A 4,327-nucleotide genomic window follows, 5' to 3' on the forward strand; every position below is an offset into this window, starting at 1 on the left:
GTGTGCCAGAGGCGTGAAGCTGCAGGAGGACAGTGTGAGAACTTCGTACCTGACTGGCCTCCCTCAGCGGGGGGTCAGAAGTCACGCCGCCTTGTTTTCCTCCATCTAACCACACACAGCGGCCCGGCCCATCAGCGCCGTCTCAGGCTCTCCTCACACGCCGAGAACAAACCTTCCTCAGGCCTCAAACCGCTCGACTCAACGAGAGGGAAGAAATCTGGCCAAGAATTTCTGGTTTCCAGCACAAAAACGTCAGAGAACATTAAACCATAAGTTCTAAGTAACGTCTGGGCATCATGAAGGAGCTTGTTTTAAGGGAATTCTTACTCAATATTGATTGATTGATTGATGTTTTTGCTTTTGGGAAAAATGTCTTGTTATAAGTGAACTTATCTACCAATTAATCAATATTAAAGAATTATTGATTTAAAACGCTCCTATATCTTGCTGAAGTTATTTTTTTTTCTAAAGTTCACTGAGAAATTTGAACTAGAAAATAAAGTGTTGAGTTTCTGCAGTGTGTTAAATTACTGTGGCTCATTATTTCAGCAGTGATTAAATGATTTAATTGACTCGTTGATGAAAATGACTCAGATTATCGCTTTGCTGCAGTTTGTCTCAGATTTTAAATGAATCGGTTCGTTTTCCGCCGCTGCAGCAGGAGTTTGGATGAACTTGTTGCTCTGCTGGATTCCAGCTGGTCAGGTGTGAAAGTCTGGCCGGGGTCGGCGGGGCGACCTGACCTCTGACCTCTCCATGGCGACGCCTGGGAAAAAACATCCAATAATAACAATCCCGTCTGCACACAAATAATCCAGAAAATCAGCTGAATCAATTCTTGGTCAGAAAGTGTTGAAACCTACTGAGCTACAAATGTGTTAAAAATGATTTAAATTAAAAATTTACTTTTTAATGTGATTTTTTTAGCAGAAAATAAATACGTGCAGGTCTGCAGGTTTTAGATGCTCGGTTGATTCAGACGTGTTGCATCTACTTTCTGCAGCACTGCAGATTTAAAAAGGCAAAAAGTATATATTATGATGTAAAACATGATCAATTAAACGGTACTGTAAATAAATACATTCAGAAAATCCAGAGATAACTGGAAAATCCTTGAAATAAATTAAATAAATTAAAGCTGAAAAAACTTAACATAGAGAAATATAAAAACAAAATCCATAAAAAGTAAAAAGCCTTTAAATAAATCAACAATACAATATCTTCTTTTACATTATTAATAAATTGAAATTAATTTGTCATGTCAAATTTAATAAAACTACCTCAGGATTAGATAAATGATTGAAAGTTTTTCCAAACATTTTATTCTAATAAATAAACAGATTTAGTTTTGTTTCTGGGTCGTCTCTCTGCTCCCGCTCCTCTAAAACCCAGCAGAGGTTCTGTCTGCCACCACAACCAGCCGCGGTCGGACCTTTAAAGGTCGACTTTTTTAGAGACACAGAGGACAATTCCTCACTTTCCCGGAACCTTCAGTCTGTTTGTTTGACCTTTTTGTAATTTGTAGTCGGAGCAGAAGTTCAGTTTTGAAGTCGGATGAATGTGGTCGTTCACTGCCGCCTCCCGGCTCGGAGCCGCTGCTTCCTGGGTTCTGTAATTACTGATGTGCAGCCGTTGAAATGCGCTCAGATTCCCGCTCCTGGTCTCTGCTGCGGATCGGAGCGTCCGGCTCCTTCTGGGAACGCCGAGCCAGCAGCATTTCTCTGAAGTCGGGACAGAAAAGTTAAACCTCTGATAACTGATTAGTTTCTTATCTCACTGAAAAAGCAACGCATTGGCTGGAGCAGTTCTTCCCCAGCTCAGTTTTTATTTACCTTAAAATTAAACTAATTAGAATCATGAACATTTGCTTTAAAAAACAAAACATGCTTTTTAAAGCAACAAAGTTTTAAAACAAGTTTTAAACAGTGTAAAAAAGTTTTTACAACAGGATGTTACTACTGGTGGAAACGACAGAGAAGAAGACGACAGGAAGTAACAGGATGATGATGCAGCATGTCTTTTAAATAACTTATCGCATGAAGAAACTAATTTACGCATGATTTTAATTGGGTCTTTTGTTTAATAGTGACACTGCAATTGTGAAAATGTGTTTTTTCAACATTAGCAGAATATAAACGAAGCTGCCGACAGGAGACGTTTCTGTCTGGGACGAGTTTCTGAGTTTCTGCTGCTGGATTAAACCAGAGCTGCATCATAAAAGTCCAGCTTCAGGCCTTGAACTCTGTTTGGTTCCCGGCCTCCATGCCGGCGGCCAGCTGAGGTCTTTGGGAGTCTGTCCAGCTCGAGGTCGTGAACCCGGTAGTTAAAGCTGACCTCTGACCTCACAGTGTCTGCTCCCAGAGGCGAGAGGTTCGCACCGCTTCACACCTGCCTCTGATGACCATCTGAAAAACGGAGCGAATAACAACAAACTCAGGCTGCATCCAGTCAGCTGCTGACTGGACGTTTGATCCCCGTTTCTGACAGAATGCAGGAAGTTTGTAGACCGATTAGTTTCATTTATGGAACGATGCTAATAACCAACAGCAGAATCTCTGACTGATCCATTCGGATCCTGTAAAGACTCGGTGTTATTTCCCAGGTTCTGTTTCCATGGGAGAGAATGAAAAGACGGTCTTATTGCTGATTGATATTTTAAAACAGCCTCTAATGGACATGAAAACAGGATTGGAGTTAGTGATGTTTGGTTTACTCACACCAGACTACTACTAACCACCATCCTGCTGCTCTCAATGAAATCACTGATGAATCACTCTGAATATTCTGCTTTTATCATTCGTCTTTTTGGCCGGTATCCTCCACTGTTGCCTTGACAACCACCTGTTTTATCCTAATCACACAAAAGGCTTTGAATTCAGAGTTTAGTAGAAATTTAAGCACCAGAAACTTGCAGCAGAAAAACACTAAACGTGTCGTTACTTAAAACTGGAGTGTGCAGGCAGGAGGAGCACGCGGTCGCCACGCCGACGGATGGCAAACCATGACAGCGAGGAGCAGCCGCAGGATGGAGCTGACAGCAAACGGAGGAGGATTTCTGACTGTGGGTGATAGTTTCTGTTTCATAAGCAGCCAAGGAGGGAAACGACAGTCATGCAGCTTCACCACAACAACCAAAGCGACACGGCAAGAATCAGCTCTCGTGTTTCAGGCCTCGATAAAATAGTTTTTATCAGCCTGAAGTTTACATGCTACGAAAAACAAGGCTGGAAATCAATTTAATGCCACGACATGCAGGAGCAGAGCTAAGCTGAATGTTTGGTCATCAGTTCTGAAAATAAAAGATTTAAACTCCTAGAAAACAGAAAGATAAATGCATCAAGCAGTTAGTTTTCACAGTAGAGCACAGAGTCATCTGCATACTGTGTAACATGAATCTCTTTCAAAGCAGAATAAACAGAATGGTCTTAAGATAGCTAATTTAACCTGAGGATGGCGAAGCTGGAGGATAATTCATGTCTACCAAAAACACTGAACCAAAGAGAAAGAAAACGCATCCGGTTTGTGAGACGGTTTCAGTTTCTGCTGCTGCGGTCGGAGCTCAGCAGTGAAGTGACGGAGGATGAAGGTGACGTCTGAGGAGGCGCCGTCTGCGGTGCGTCTGCATCATCACAGACCGAAGGCCGGGTTTTCCTGCAGCGCTGATCAGATCATCACCAACCCGGCTCGCTTAGCTCAGAACCGGGTTTACAGCAGCATGTGAAGATGTTGTATCTGAAACCTAAACATGCTGGAAACAGTCGAGTTGTGGCATCATTCAGGATCCATCGCCCAGACTGACAGAACATCGCAAACAGATCAGAACTGAAATGGGGAAGAGATGCAGCTGCAACGAGAAGTTTGGGTTTTATTACTACAAACATCCTGAAAGTAAAGAAAAACCGTCAAAGCTGTCCCTGATTGTTCCCTGGTTGTTCCCTGATTGCTCCCAGCTGTACCTGGTTGTTCCCTGATTGTTCCCTGATTGTTCCCTGATTGTTCCCTGGTTGTTCCCTGATTGTTCTCTGGTTGTTCCCTGATTGTTCCCTGATTGTTCCCTGGTTGTTCCCTGGTTGTTCCCAGCGGTTCCTGGTTGTTCCCTGGTTGTTCCCAGCGGTTCCTGGTTGTTCCCTGGTTGTTCCCAGCTGTTCCTGGTTGTTCCCTGATTGTTCCCTGGTTGTTCCCAGCTGTTCCCAGCTGTCCCTGATTGTTCCCTGGTTGTTCCCAGCGGTTCCTGGTTGTTCCCTGATTGTTCCCTGGTTGTTCCCAGCTGTTCCTGGTTGTTCCCTGATTTTTCCCTTGTTGTTTTCAGTTGATTTCAGCTGTCTCA

The 4,327-nt window shown here is 43.2% G+C and overlaps 1 long non-coding RNA gene across 1 annotated transcript; it reads right to left on the bottom strand.

Annotated features, from left to right (window-relative positions):
• Positions 1 to 2,057: 2,057 nt before the first annotated feature.
• Positions 2,058 to 4,213, bottom strand: LOC106934801 (uncharacterized). Its single transcript, XR_001421768.1, has 2 exons — positions 3,445 to 4,213; positions 2,058 to 2,405 (listed from the first exon to the last, which is right to left on the bottom strand). It is a non-coding gene; the product is annotated as an uncharacterized LOC106934801 (long non-coding RNA).
• Positions 4,214 to 4,327: the final 114 nt, after the last annotated feature.

The sequence above is a fragment of the Poecilia latipinna genome, unplaced genomic scaffold (genome assembly GCF_001443285.1).
Source record: "Poecilia latipinna isolate Pla-1442-1.1 unplaced genomic scaffold, P_latipinna-1.0 Scaffold1862, whole genome shotgun sequence".
NCBI classification, from domain to species: Eukaryota; Metazoa; Chordata; class Actinopteri; order Cyprinodontiformes; family Poeciliidae; genus Poecilia; species Poecilia latipinna.